General features: G+C 39.7%; 1 protein-coding gene and 1 long non-coding RNA gene across 3 annotated transcripts in view; one reads left to right on the plus strand and one right to left on the minus strand.

Annotated features, from left to right (window-relative positions):
- ppp2r5d (protein phosphatase 2, regulatory subunit B', delta) overlaps nt 1–16123 on the plus strand; it is a 232454-nt gene that overhangs the window by 76415 nt on the left and 139916 nt on the right. The window contains exons 12-14 of one of the 2 annotated variants that reach the window (XR_012100240.1): nt 9408–9459; nt 9743–9854; nt 15787–15860. The gene's annotated coding sequence lies outside the window, so the exon portion shown is untranslated. Of the gene's footprint in view, nt 1–9407; nt 9460–9742; nt 9855–11908; nt 15861–16123 lie in introns of those variants that run through there. The other variant, XM_073056220.1, reaches the window with a different exon arrangement.
- The window catches only part of LOC140733211 (uncharacterized), a 37748-nt gene that overhangs the window by 4991 nt on the left and 16634 nt on the right, over nt 1–16123 (minus strand). Inside the window, exon 2 of the long non-coding RNA XR_012100242.1 lies at nt 3781–3818. This is a non-coding gene — a long non-coding RNA (uncharacterized lncRNA). The remainder of the gene's footprint in view (nt 1–3780; nt 3819–16123) is intronic.

The raw sequence follows: 16123 nt of genomic DNA on the forward strand, positions 1-16123 counted from the left end.
GGTTGATGGTGACCATAAAATCACGACAGATCCTGACAAGGCCCATTTTTCTTTGCTACTGGGACTCCATGGAAAGAATTCCTTCAGCCTCCATGCAATCTAGCTTATTGGCAACTTTATCAGATTGTATAAGGAAGGAGCCAGGCAGGCTTTGTAAAACTTAGGTGTGGCATTTTCATTTAATGCTATTTTACCCTTGAAATGTTTGAGCTTTCTAATACCATCCTTGAACACTACTGTGGCATCAACCAGTACCTTTCTTAATTCATTTTCAGTTAACTCTATTGCAGGGGATGCAGCATGCAAATAGTGGATGAATCTCCAATCAAGTTCTATTTGTCTCAGCCAATCACGACCCCACAATGCTGGCCTTCATGTTTATACCACATACAAGCCCAGTCTGGCTTGTTGGTTGTTACATTTCACTGTTACAAATGTCATTCCCACAAGAGTTATCCTTTCTCCAGTATAAGGTCTTAGTTCGATCTCCGCAGGGATCAATTCAGTATTTTTGAAATGCCGTTCAAACTCATTTTGTGGAATGACTGAAACAGCTGAGCCAGTGTCCAATAACATTTTAATGAATTTGCTGTTCACTTTGGTGTAAGCCATATTGCTTGTCTATTGTTATTTTTCATCGATAGCATGCTGACTGATGCTCTTTTTGAAACTGCAACTTGACTTTTTCCTCATTTTTTCATTTCTTTGTGCAGTCCATTTATTTTTTCCTGCCCAACATGCTCTTTGTATGTGTCCTTTGTTGCATTTTCTGTGAGTTTCGTCTTTAAATCTGCATTGATCTGGTGTCTGTGAGCTCCTGCCACAATGGTAGCAGAATTTGTTCAACCTAGTTGGTTTCTTTTTAGATGTTACAATTTTATCCATGTTCATTTTCATTCCTGACTGCAACTTAATTGTGTCTCTCTGCTGTTTCCATTGATAAAGCTATTCCAACTGTTTAAGTATGAGTTCTGATTCAGTTTGGAGCCATTTTTGAATGTTTTCTTGTAAGATGCCACAAACTAAACAATCTCTCAGTGCATCATTAAGCCCATCACCAAACTGACAATGTTCAGACAATTTCTTCAATTTAGCCATGTATGCTGATATGAACTCCCCCTCCTTTTGATTCCGGTTATGAAACCTAAAGCATTCTGCAATCAACAATGGTTTTGGTTCTAAATGTTCCTCTGTTACTTTCACGATATCAGCAAAGCTTATTTCAGCTAATTTGGTTGGAGCAGTTGAACTTCTAAACAAACTGTATGCCTTTTAAATTCAATGCACTCAGGAAAATTGGCACCAGCTTCTCATTGGCTATTTCATTCGTTTCAAAGTACCACTCAATCCATTCCGTATACAAATTCCAGTAATCTGTTATGTAGTCAAACGCGTCAATCTTTCTGATGATCATTTCTGGTCTTTTTCTATGATCGTTATCACCCGGTACTCACTGTTTATGAACCCATCGATTCTTTCCTGCCTTTTTTAAAGCAAGGTAGTGTCTTCTCTTCATAGAACACATGCTGTGATCATTTTTGTTTAAAACTTGAAGATCTGGCTGTGTGTCAACAGGTAGGTAGTCATTTTGGGCTTGTTTAAAACTTCCACATCACCACTGTTTGTAACTCCAAACCATTGAACTAACTTCAATAAAAATTTGGGAGCCCAGGAGATAACTTGTGTATGTTTATTTTTATTTTAAGCAAGGTGTGCACATATCATGAGGTAGTGTCATGGCATATGCAATTCACATTTTCACATATAACCCATAATGAATTATTTAAACAAATAATACTTAAACAAACTATATATTTGCAATATTACTGAAATATATAGCAACCACTACCTTCTCAGGTGTCTAAGGATGGGCAAGTAAATGCTGCCTCAGCCTTCAAAGCTCACATCCATGGGGAAAGAAATAAAAAAAATTGATTCATAATTCGATATTTCTATGACTTGTGCGCTTCTCCATTCATTTTCTCCACAGACAGCCATGAAACAAAACAAAGGAACCCACTCAAAGAGAAACATAAACCCTCTCTCCCCATGCACCAACAGCAATAAGAAGATGTATAGCTACAAAGCAGTACATATTTGTAAGGGATAAGGGTGGAAATGAGCTGTTGGTATTTTGTGTTAATACCCTTCATTTAGACTGAAAGGTAGAGGAGGGGTGGGCACTGTATATTTAAAAAAAGTAGGAAAATGGATGGAGCAAGAACTGGCAGGTGACAGGTGGATGGAGGAGGGAAGAGTGTTAATAGACGAAGAGGGAAAATAAAAGCTAGGAGGACCAAATGGAAGTACAGGAAGGGAATGATATTCACGCAAAAGGGAATCCAGAAGTATTCAATTGGCATAAACGGTACATCCTGATCAGGTAGTAAGAGAGTGGCCTGTGCTTGGAAACAAGGTACATGGATTGTGAGATGAGTATTTTGAATCAATTTTTAAGAAGGATGTTACTGCATACTCTAGAAAGGGAAAATTTCCACTGAGGATCAGGGGACCCTGATTCAAATTGAAGGAGGAAATAATTGTGGGGAAAATTTATGCAGGGAGTGATAATGATTTGGAACTTGATGCCTTTAAACATGATGGAAATTGGGTTATTCAGTGGGTGAATTGGATGAACGTTTTAGGGCAAATAATTTGCAAAGAATAAATTGAAAATAGATTATCGGGAATGAATGGACTACTCCACAAAAATCAGTAACTGATTTGGTCTCTTTCTATTTGTTGCAATTCTGTGTGTTTTCATCATCATCCCAGTACTGCCATTTGCAGTTAAAATTTAGTAGTGTTTAGAACTTGCAATGGGTTCCTGTTTCTGAAATTCTTTTGCCTAACTACACATTTGAAAACTTGGTGTCTCAAATAGAGTGGAAATGATTCAATGGTTCTTTGAAAGAACCCATACATGCATAATGAACTGGCTAGCATCTTTTTAAGCTGTCCAGATCTATTGCTTGTGAATTTGGTAGATATATTCGCACCTAACTGAATGAATAGCTGTGCCAGAAAAATAATTCTTTCCACTGATTTGGTTGATTCTTGTTCGAAATCCCATTCCCATTTCATCCTGCCCATTAGTTTAAAGGTATTATTTAAAAGAAGTTGTATGTTGATATCTACTGTCTATTCCTGTTTCAAAAGGGAGGATGGGATAATTAAAACTTTTCTGAGGGCACATAGCCACATGCTTTAGTGCATTCTGGTTAAAGTTAATGACCTGGCAGGTAAAGGGCATCAATCATTCATTTGACTATTAAGTGATACATTTGTGACTTTGACTTTTACTTTCAGGTTTTTTTATAAATTCTATATTTTCTTGTATAGCCACTACAAATAATTCAATTTTATGTTTGTGCATCTCCAGGATCCACTCTATGCCTCCATTCCCAGGACATTTAAGATCAAAAAATTTGTTCTGAATCAGAACTGTAGTGATAGTTATTGTTTCAACGTTCAGCCAATTCATCCATGAAACCAGGAAAATAAGCAAACTGCATTGCCATCATGCACATGACAATTTGTTCTTTCGATGGTGTGCTAAGCCATTTTGCTGAACTGTGTATTTCGCAATACTGTGGTTCAACACAGCAGACTTCCACATTAAAGGCAACAAGATGTGTTATTTGCTGATGTTCATTATCCCTATTTTCAACTCTGGATTAAAAAGTCAGTCTATCTTGTTTACAATACAGAGCATCTTTTGGAAGTTTTGCATGCTGTTTTATTAATCATAACCAGATATGTCATTTAGATATGATGTACCTTCTACTCCAGACCCATTTCTTCTGGTTGGTTTCATTCTGTGGATGAGATGGTAACCCGAAAATTATTGTTCAGGCTGCAGATATAGAACAAGTCATAAAATTTCTGACATTTAAGTATTTTTCACCAAGCCAGTGAACAAAATGGCTGTGACCCGAGTAAACGAATGAAGTTTGAAAAAGGCATTAGCAACGGTCACCAATACAAACTTTATTAGGTAACGATAGAGCGGGTTGACAGATATTTTAGAGGTGGACTAATTCTGAATGAAATTGCATTCCATTGAGAAATGAATACTTCATGGAAAATTGTTCCAGTAGTGGCTAACTAAAGGAGCTCTAAATTACAAGGCTTTTAATATTGTGAAGAGTAGTACCTTTAATTAAAACCATGTATTTTTTTAAAGCAAAGGATAGTCAAAAGAAGAAAAAATTCTGAAAGGGGAAAACATTGTGAGGATGAAAGTTAAAAGATGGCAACCTTAGATGAAGAAGTGATGTTTTAAGTCTAGTCAAAAAGGAAACGTAAAGTTTGAAGCTGTAAATTTGATACAAAATGGGCTAGATCATAGAAGGTAGAGGGGTGTTTTCCTGGCTAGAGATCCATGACTGGTGGTGGTCTGTTAGGATCAGTGGTTAGACTCTATTTTGATTGTCATCCAAATGATTGTTATATATTATGCTGTAGGTGGGCAGATTAGTAAATTTGAAGATGACGCAATGCTGGTGGAGTTGTGGGTAATACAGAAGGTTGTGAATGGCTACAGCAGGATTATGGTAAAGAGAAGATTTGCTTTATTTATCACATGTTCATCAAAACATGGAAACTTGCAGGAAACAACATTTGTGTCGGCAGCCAACCCAATCAGAGTATGTGCTGGGATAACCTGCAAATGTCACCATGCTTCCACTGCCAACATCACATGCCCACAACTTCCTAATTCATCTAACTTTGGAATGTGGGAGGAAACCGGAGTACATGAAAGAAACGTGTCATCACAGGAAGAACGTATAAACTTCTAACAGATTGAACCTGGGCTACTGCCCCTGTAAAGCATGCTGACACTATGCTGCTTTAGTTGTAAATTTGGGTGGGTGGAGTTTAATCTGGGCAAGTGTGAAGTGATACAAATCCAGGAGGAAAGTATACAGTAAATGGCAGAATCCTGAGGGGTGTTGATTTATTGAGACATTTATAGCACTAGTTATAGCTTCCTGAAATGGAAAGGGTGGAAAAGAAGTTGTACGGTTTGCTTGCTTCCATCATTTAGAGCACCGAGTGTAAAAGTTAGGAAGTCATGTAGCTCTGTGAATGTTTGGTTCGTTACTTCTGGAATATTGTGTACAGTACTGGTCACTGCCCTATAAAAGAATGTGGGGATTTTCGAAAGTATACAGATGTTCACCGGGAAGTTGGTAGATTAGAGGATATTAGCTATAAGAGTTTGGACAAAATTGTTTTCTGTGAAGTGTCAGAGGCTGAGGGGTAGCAGTTTATGAAATTATGAGAAGCATAAATAGACAGACATACTTTATTGATCCTGAGGAAAATTGGGTTTCGTTACAGTTGCACCAACCAAGAATAGTGTAGAAATATAGCAAAATAAAACAATAAATAATTAAATAATAATAAGTAAGTTATTCCAAGTGGAAATAAGTCTAGGACCAACCTATTGGCTCAGGTGTCTGACACTCCGAGGGAGGAGTTGTAAAGTTTGATGGCCACAGGCAGGAATGACTTCCTATGACGCTCAGTGTTACATCTCGGTGGAATGAGTCTCTGGCTGAACGTACTCCTGTGCCTAACCAGTACATTATGGAGTGGATGGGAGACATTGTTCAAGATGGCATGCAACTTGGACAGCATCCTCTTTTCATACACCACCGTCAGAGATTCCAGTTCCACCCCCACAACATCACTGGCCTTACGAATGAGTTTGTTGATTCTGTTGGTGTCTGCTACCCTCAGCCTGTTGCCCCAGCACACAACAGCAAACATGATAGCACTGGCCACCACAGACTCGTAGAACATCCTCAGCATCGTCGGGCAGATGTTAAAGGACCTCAGTCTCCTCAGGAAGTAGAGACGGCTCTGACCCTTCTTGTAGACAGCCTCAGTGTTCTTTGACCAGTCCAGTTTATTGTCAATTCGTAAAATAATTTGTATAGATAGGGGATATAGTCAGAGATTTTCTGAGGATGGAAAGGTTTTAAAAACTAGAATGCATAACTTTAGGTGAAAGGGACAAGATTAAAGGAGGTTTATGTGGCAAGGTTCTTTCACATAGAGTGCCTAGGGAAGTGGTAGAAGCAGATAGAATAACAATATTTAAGGGGCATTTAGACAAAGTGAAGAGAGTGTTACAGACTAGATGCAAGCAGATGGGATTAATTTAGATTGGCATTATGGTTAGCACAGATATGGTGGTTTGAAGGGCATGTTCATGTGCTGTACTGTTCTACAAATATATGATTAAGTTAAGATGAAATATAAGAAAAACGTGTGCAGTACATGTCCTCTAGATTTCCCTTGCCAGATTTTTGTTGGGATTTGGTGTCACCAGCAAGGTAACAATTGTTGCCTATTGTTACAAACAAGAAAATCTGCAGATGCTGGAAATCCAAGCAACACACACAAAATGCCAGAGGAACTCAGTGGGCCAGGCAGCATCCATGGAAAAGAGTACAGTCGACACTTCTAGCCAAGACCATTCAGCAGGACCTATTGTTAATTGTCCTTAAGTTAAGGGTCAATGGCATTGGTATGTTTGGAGTCACATAAGCTAGACTGGGTAAAGATAGCAAAAATCTTGTTACACAAGGTGCATAGTCATGGGGTTGTGACAGTTTATTAATTGGTGAATGGGCAAAGGCAGAGTAGGAACAAACATCTGCAAACTAGTAGGTGGTGCTGCAAAATTTCGTGCTGAGACTTCAGCTGCTGATAATCTGAAGAATTGGATGATGGGAGAAAACATACTCTAATCATATTTGCTGCTAATTTAAAGCTAGGCAGCAAGGTAAGAACAGTTACGTTATATGAGGTCAGCTGACAGATGAATGTTGGAAAATGAGATTATCTGCATTGGATGGGATAAAAGGAAATGGCATTTTTAAAATAAAGAACAACCACTAAAGATTGGTGTTGAGAGAGATGGGTGTCACAGAGTACTTCCGTTAAGATGGTGGCACGTGTGTAAGTGGTGGTCTCTTGGCCTAACCAAAGGTGCTTTTTTCTTTGTAAAATTTGTTTTTTACGATTCAAAGACTATTCTACTCTAAGAACATCGGGTACTGCAGGGTTACTCCGTCAGTGAGCTGCTTGTTGATTGGAGTAACTGAACTGGTGTCGGCAGCAAAGCCAGTCGAGATGTCGAAAGGGTCAGTGGACCTGGTTTGGGTTTGGGGGAGCTGGCCTGGTTGCAGATCGTGTTTCTGCCTGCTACTCAGAACCATCGGAGTTGGTGTAGAATAACCGTGGGAGATTGTCTCAGACATTTCACTTGCAATCGTGAAACTCTGGACGGTTTTGCCACTGGCCTGTTACCCTTGTCGGGTGGAGGGATAATTGACATGGGAGTTGTGTAGGCTCAGTTGCAGCGAGAACTGGGCCTCAAGCCTCGGGTTTGCCTGCTGCTGCAGATCAGGTGAGAGATGCAGAAGCTTTACAGTGTGGTTGAGCTCAGCTTCCCTCCTGTGTTCAAGTGTTGGAACGACAGGCTGGGTTGCATGTGTATGTACACAGTCGGGAGATAGTGCTATTGATTGTTGGACATTGCCACTGGGGGTCTTGGACTATATACGTCTTTTATTGAATATGCTTCTTTGCTTGGTATTTTGAATTATTCACTATTTTTGAATGCTTGCTTGCTATTTTGAATGTTTTGCACGTTGGCCCCATTTCAGCTGCATCTATGTGTGGCTTGAATGATAATTAAACTTGATTTGATTAAGCAATCAGGAAGCCAGCAGCAGATTGGATTTATTCAAAAGGAGTTGAAGTACAAGAAAGAAGTTATGCAGCAGTTTTAAATGGTTTTGATGAGATCAGAGTTTTCATCATCTCTAAGATTTGCTAATTTATAGTTCAGTTTTACTTCAAAGATTTTGTTTAAGCTAACTCAAGAAACTTCTTTGTGATGTCAATAAGCCACTGTAGCTATACATTTATCGGTTCTAAGTGCAGCTGATTCATTTAGTAAGCTGCGTTGAAATATTGTTATCCTTTATCCCTCATGACTATGAAGATAAGCCTTCTGAATGACTTATTTTTCCTTCCATTGTGTCCTGTTGATTTGTCTGGTCACACTTGAGATCTCTCTGATCCCATACTTGCATCCACTTTACCTCCTTAACTTTAGATGCCAATTATCTACCCTATTCTCTTAAAAAAAATCATTTCAACTTTTATTCATTACTGGTTCTGTTTCTTTCGCAGATTCAGCTATATCTTGACATCCTTGTTTGCTCGTTCACAGGACAAGCTACTTGAACCTGTGCACTAATTGTCTCCCATTCCACAATAGACATTGCTATCTTCAGTGAATATGGTGCTTTGAATGCATCAACATCTCCTTTGCTTTTTCCGTGTTTTGAGTTTTATCCTTCATGGAATAATACAGCATGAAACATGACTTTTGGTCCAACTCAATGCTGACCACGATACCCATTTAAGCTCATCCCAGTTGTCCATGTTTGGCCCATATCCATTTGTCTGTGTACTTATCAAGTGTATTTTAGATGTTGTCCCTGCCTCCACCACTTCCATATACTCACCACTCTGCATGACAAGGTTGTGTTATGGCTGTGACTGAATCACTGGAGAAATGGGAGAAGCTGGTGGATATAAAAGTCTTTATTCAATACAAAAAAACAGACATTCTCTCAGTAGAGGCTCCCAGATTCAAAGAATATCACATTCTTATACCCTTAAAATCAAGGGCACAGTAAGTGACTCAATACAATTTCCATAGGAACAATGACATCAGTTACTTCAGTATTTTGTGTTTGACAAATGGTTCCATTGAAGTACATTTTATAGTGGAAACACACTGTAATTGATAAAACTTAACTGAAGGTTTAAATGTCTTTGCTGAAACAAACTAATTCTTACAAATTATCTAAACTTCTGAGGTTAGAGGTTCAAGATTAGTGTTGTGAAGGGTGACTCCTTGAGTACACAATTTTTCACACTGTCGATAGGTCAACTTTGAATGTGATCATGCTTGATGTGCGAAGTGATAATATTGGTCTGGTCTGCAATCTCATTGAACTTGGTTACAATTGTACAAATAGCTTAGCCTACAGTTGCCTGATTTGATACAGGCCAATTAACAAAGTAATAGCTGATGTATATGAGAATGTCTCAATGTCTTCACTTTGTAAACCATATCTCAGAGCAGCCAGTCTCCTGCTGTGGGTCAGCTGTGAAACACAGACAGTACCTCAAAGGTGCCTGTTTAACTTCAAACTGATTTTCGCATACAATTTACATTCAGAGCTAAAGAATGGTTCTCATGTGGATTAATATATGATATTCACATAATTCCATAACTCAATAATTCCTAACAGTTGCATCTGAGTCTCTCATTCTTGGTAGATTTAATATGCTTGTTTCTTTTCTTCTAGGCTCTTTCCAACACAAACAACAGTTTAAATTAGAGCCTGACCTTCACAATCTGTAAGTTTCAGATATAATCTTGTTTTAATGTATTCCATGCAGTTAATGTCTTTTTTTTAAACTTATCTGAACATTATACTTTGCTTCTCAACCTTTATGCCAAGTTCAATTTTCTTACAGTCTTTACAGTGCTCTTTGATCACAGCTACAAAGTGTGTAAGCACATCAGAAACTATTATGATGTGGTTATACATGTTATATTTAAAATTTATACATAAAATATTGAATGTAAGAAATATTTAAAGCTCTCTCTAATGTGCAGTGTTTTGGAAATTGATTCCAGGAAAGAAAAGAAGGTCCTATATTCCCTGGAGTTTAGAAGAATAAAAGCTGATACCACTGGAAATATTTAAGATTATAAGTGTTCTTGACACAATCGATCTTAAGAGGTTGAGGTATGTGCAAGATGTGACTTCTATGAATTTTCAATCTCAGGCCGTTATAGATGTTTGGTTGTTATATTGAAGGCTAGTTTTAGAATCCTAGGAATTCAGAGACTTGAGAACAGGGGCAGGAAACTGAATTATAAACTCGAGGTTCTACAGATGCTGGAAATCCAGAATAATACTCACACAATGCTGGAGGAACTCAACAGGTCAGCCATTATTTATGGAGAGAAATAAAGACTTGACTTTTCGGCAGAGACCTTTCATCAGGACTGGAAAGGAAGGTAGAAGAAGCCAGAATAAGGTGGGGGGAGGAGGATGATGATTGGTGGTCAGGTGAAGAAGATGGTATGTGGGTGGGGGGGGGGGTGAAGTGAATTAACAAGAGAGTTGGACCATAGGAGAAAGGGGAGGAGGAGGGGCACCAGAAGGAAGTGATAGGTAGATAAGGAAAGCCACAATGGGGAATGGAAAAGGAGAGAAGGGGATGGGAGAAAATTTATCCCAATTTGGAGAAATCGATGTTTGTGCCATCAGGTTGGAGGCCACTAAAACAGAATTATGAGTTGTTGCTCCTTCGACCTGGGAGAGGCCTCACTGTGGCAATAGCAGAGGCCATGTTGGAATGGGGAATGGAATTACAATCGTTGGCCACCAGGAAATCTTCCTTGTTGTGAATGGAGCAAAGGTGCATGGCCAAGTGTTTCCCCAATCTACGTCAGGTATCACTGATGCAGAGGTGGCCGCACCATGAACACAAGATACAGCATGTCATTGACAGACTTGTAGGTGGAGAGTTGCCTCTTGAGGCTCAGGATCACATTTGACTTTGATAAATGGCAAAGCAGGCTAGAGGTAATTTGCAGCTTGCTTTCATACAGTCATACATGATGGTAGCAAACCATTCAGCACACCATGTCTATAACACTAGTGAATGCCCATCCATGCTAATTCCAATGCCCAACATTGGGTGCATAGCTCTGTATGCCTAAGTAATTCAAGTGCTCATGTACACGTATAAATGCTGTCTGTGACCCATAAGACTTTAGGACATTGGAACAGAACCAGGCCACTTGCTCCATTGTGGCTAATTTATTATCTCTTTCAGCCCTATTCTGTATTCTCCCCATTACCTTTGACACTTTGGCTAACCACAAAACAAGTCAACCTCTGCTTTGAATATGCTCAATGACTTGGCTCAACAACTGTCTGTGGCAATGAATTTCACAGATTCACCATCTTTGGCTAAAAAAATTCCTTCTCATCTGTACGGAGGCTATGTGCTTGGTCCTAAATTCACCCTATAATAGGAAACATCCTCTCCACATGCACTGTCTAGGTCTTACAGTATTTGATAGGTTTTAGTGATGTTTTCCCCTTCATTCTAAATCCAGTGAGTACAGGCCCAGAGCCATCAAATGCTCCTCATACGTTACCCTTTTATTCCCGAATCATTCTCATGAACCTTCTCTGGATCCTCTCCAATGCCAGCACTTCTTAGATCACAAGCCCGAAACTGTACACAATCTCCAAGTGCAGTCTGACCAATTCCTTATAAAGCTTCAGTGTGACATCCTTGCTCTTATATTCCAGTCCTCACAAGATGAATGCTAACATTGCATTTGCCTTCCTTACCACCAACTCAACCTGTGAGTTAATTTTTAGGGAATCCTGCACAAGGACTCCGAAGATCCTTTGCAATTCTGATTCTAATTTTGAATTTTCTCCCCATTTAGAAAATATCTACACTATATTCCATTTGCCACTTCTTTGCGCATTCTTCCAATTTGTCCAAGTCCTGCAGATTCCCTGCTTCCTCAACAATACCTGCCCCTCCACCTATCTTTATATCATCTGCAAACTTGGCCACAAAGCCATCAATTCTGTTCTCCAACTTGTTAACGTACAGTACAATGTGAAAAGGAGTCCCAATGCCAACCACTTGTCACTGGCAGCCAAAGTTCAAAGTACAATTATTATGAAAGTCTATGTACTGTATATACCTTTAAGATTTGTCTTCTTCAGGTACCTTACGGGCCAGGAACAGGATTCTTAAGTTATGAAGCAGCACCATGACAGACGGCGTTTTTAAAGATTTCTTCAAGAGTCATCTGTCTCATTAACATAGGTTTATGTCTAAGCAATCTCTCTTTAACTGAGTAAAACTTCAGTAACTTGTCTTTCTGTTTCCTTAAATCATATACAGTGGTAGTTCTGGCAACACATATTCTTCAGTAAGATGCCGCACAGACACACCACCATCAAGCTTCTTCAATAACTCCACTTTCTGCATTATTGATAATGAAAGATGCTTCCTTCTCTTTTTCTCGTTGTTACCCATAGGGGTATCTGCAGTTCTTTTTGACATCTTCACAGTGAAATTAAACACAAAGTCAACAGTGAACACAAAATATCAGTGAACAGCAAATGCACATGTAACCAGTACGAGCGCTGAGCCACAACTGATGTCTGGCAGCCTCTGCTAGAGCTGCCACGTCACACCTGAGTGACGTCAGCTGTTGGGGTGCCAAACAAGCCTTGTTACGACACGCTCCACACTCCACAAAAAAAACTTTGGTTCTTGGAGCTTTTCGGAATTCAGAATTTCGGATAAGGGATTGTGGACCTGTAATAGTAACGACACTTCTGTTCCCTGACACACAATTTCTAGCATACTGCCACTGTCTTCCACAGTGAAGACAGATACGACATTACATGTCTGCAACACATCGCCATTCCTGTTCTGCTGTCATCCCTGCTATTGTCTCCTTCCAAACAAATTTGCAAGCTCCTCTCTCATACCACTGTAATCCATTTTATTCCACTGTCATACTCGTACATCTGACTTTATTTTCTCCTTCACAAACTGCGGGGTGAATTCTATTACATTATGATCACTGACTTTGAAGAGTCCTTTACCTTAAGCTCCCTAATCAAATCGAGTTCATTAGACATTGCCCAGTCTAGAATTGCCTTTCCCCTAGTAGGCTCAACCACAGGCTTCTCTAGAAAGCTATATTGTAGGTATTCTGCAAATTTCCTGATGGGATCCAGCACCAACCTGATCTTCCCAATCTACCTGAATATCAAAATCATGACTTTGTCCTATTTACATGCTTGTTCTATCTCCCATTGTAATATGTATCTCACATCCTGAGTACTGTTCAGAGACCTGTATATAACTCCATTCAGGGTCTTTTTACCCTTGCAGTTTCTTATCTCTACCCAGAAGATTCTACATCTTCCAATCTGATGTCATCTCATTTAAAGGATTTTATTTTATTATCAACAGAACCACCCCACTCCCTCTGCCTACTTGTCCATCTTTTCGATAGAAGGTGTATCCTTGGATGTTAAGCTCCCAGCTACAATCTTCTTCCAGCCACGTCTCAGTGATGGCCACATTGTACATGCCAATTTCTAACTGCGCTGCAAGATCACCTACCTTATTCTGTATACTGCATGTGTTCGATTATGACAGCTTTAGACTTGTATTCATTACCCTTTTCTATTTTACCCTCATGTTACACTTCACCTCATTCCATCGACTGCAATTTTGCCCTATCATTTGCCTGTCCATCCTCATGGTCTCACTACACACTGCATTGACTAGTATACCAAATGCCCCATTCTCAGCCCTGTCACTCCAGTTCACATCCCCCGTCAAATTATTTTAATCCCTTCCCAGCTCTTAGCAACCCTGCCCGCAAGGCTATTGCCCCCCCCCCCCCTTGTTTCAGGTGTAACCTATCCTTTTTGTACAGGCAGTATCTTCTCCAGAAAATACCTAATGATCCAGAAATCTGAAACCCTGACCCTGCACCATTTCCTCAGCCACTCATTATCTGTACCATCATCTTATTCTTGTCTGAACTAGCATGTGGCATTGGGAGTAATCCAGAGAATACCAACTGTGTCCTGTTCTTTAGCCTCTTCCCTAACTCCCTATACTCACTGCACAGGACCTCCTCCCCCGTCCTACTTATGTCATTGGTGCCAATGTGTACCATGATCTTCTGGCTGCTCATCCTCTCTCTTGAGAATATTCTGCAGCTATTCTGAGACATCCTGGACCCTACAATGGGAGGCAACACACCATCCTGGCTTCTCTTTCACAGCCACAGAACCTCCTGTCTGTCCCCCTAATTACTGAATATTCTATCAGAAATGCTGTGTCTGACTTTGTCCTTCCCTGCTGAACCTCAGAGAATGCCACCGTGTCACTGACCTGCTGCTGCTGTTGTTCCCTGATAGGCCACCCTCCCCCCCGCCAGCAGTATCCAAAAGGGTACACAGGGCTATTCTTGTTGTTGAGGGGAATGGCCACAGGGGAACCCTGCACTGACTGCTTACTTTTCCTGACGGTTCCCATCTACTATCTGAAGCCAGCATTGAGTGTGACCATCTCAATAAGAGACTCATCTTTGAAGTCTTCAGCCTCTTGGTTGGTCCTGAGTGCATCCAATTCCAGTTCCAGTTCCTTGACCTTGTCGGTTAGGAACTGGAGTTGGGTACACTTCCTGCAGATTTGGTCATCAGGGAGATTGTTTGGTACCGTCAAATCCCACATCTCACTGGAGGAGCATTATTTTAATTTAGTTTCAGCCTGCAGCACGCTGTTTCAAGTAGGTTGACTATTGTCTCTACCCACATAATTATTTCAGTTCCTGTTGTATGTTATTATTTTAATGGCCCTGAGGAAGGGATTTACTTGGACCCAGCTGTAACCACCCTCATGAAGTGCCTTCCAGATACTCACAGGTGAGACCCTCTATCACTGAATTATTGTGAATTGGCCCAATCAGGTGCAGTGACAACCGTTAGATACCTGCTGTTATGACTGTCTAGTGTCGCTGAACCAATTTTCAGATGTTAATGTTACTTTCAATTGAGGAATCGATCTCAATAACTTTGTGACAAATTGCCCTTTGAATCACTGAATGCATCAAGTTGCTCCACTTTGTGGTCAGTGCAAGTTCAGGTTTCAGATGATTCAATTGCTGGCACTCTGGTGGATGCCTTTTCCATTTCTGCTTATTTTTTCTACCTTGTCCTGTTTACATCGAAATCTCATCCACATTTTATATTTTACCAATTTATTATTTCAATTTTTAAATAGTAGATAAACTTGTACTTGCAATCTATTCTCAATGTGTGTTTTCTTATTGCATCCTTCAATTTGCATTTTTTATGGATTGTGGCACATACTGTTACCATGCAAAGCTTAACACCAGTTTTCAATATGCCATTCAAAAACTTTTGCTTTGAATTTTAAAAACTCCCAAGAGATTTTTAAAAATGTACATGTAGTTTTGCTCTTTTTCTCCCCTGGAGTACAAAGCAAATACAGGACACAATGACAAATAAGAAATTGCTTGATAGGCGGTCTCAAAAACATCTTGATTAAATGGATCAATACTTAGCTACTTGAAGCCAAAGTTCATCTGCTTGTTGATGAAATACGGAAATAACACCAGTGATATTAACCAGCAGGAGAACTGCTTCACTGTCTTGATCACAGGCTAGAAAATGGCAAATCCGGAAAACTACAAGGATCCACAAACCAAAAATCCTTGTCCTCTTGACATTAAAATATTCTGAATCCCAGGAAATTCAGCTTCCCACATAAAATAACCAAGTAGTTTCTTTATGTTTGACAATAACCAGGTAGTACCCTAGGAGTACCCTGACAAGAGCAACTTAAATACAGGGCCCTTTCCATGGTTGCTTACTGCATCTGAAATAGATCTTGAACAGATTTGTATTACACATTCCTGCAAAACCATCTGATACAGGTATTATCATAATGTGTGTTTATTTCATGCGATAACCCTTAGTTTTCATGTAATCATTGATACTTTATATGAGAACAGGAACTAGTTGGGCCTTAACTGTTTCGTGCCTCCCTTCACTGCCTACTCTTCTTGCTTTTTTGATTCAGATCAAGGAGTAACCCGTCTGTGAGTAGGGAAGGTGCGTTGATCCTTCTAGGACAACTGGAGGAATGGCAGTGCAGTTAAGTATCATTTCATTTGGAAGTGCTGCCCTGTGTGGTTTCAGACTGCACATTTATATGGCCCTACACACTGACGATATTGAATCTACCATGTATAAATAAGAGCTTCCAGTGTTTAAGATTCCTTTAGCATCTTTTCTTGTGCTCATTTCTCTATACAAGGTAAAAAAAAATCCACACATTACTTTCTGATTTGCTATTTGTTTAATTATTTGGTGGCACTATAATCGTTAAATGATATTGGCTCTGACCTCCTTGTGGA

Source organism: Hemitrygon akajei, chromosome 9 (assembly GCF_048418815.1).
Source record: "Hemitrygon akajei chromosome 9, sHemAka1.3, whole genome shotgun sequence".
NCBI classification, from domain to species: domain Eukaryota; kingdom Metazoa; phylum Chordata; class Chondrichthyes; order Myliobatiformes; family Dasyatidae; genus Hemitrygon; species Hemitrygon akajei.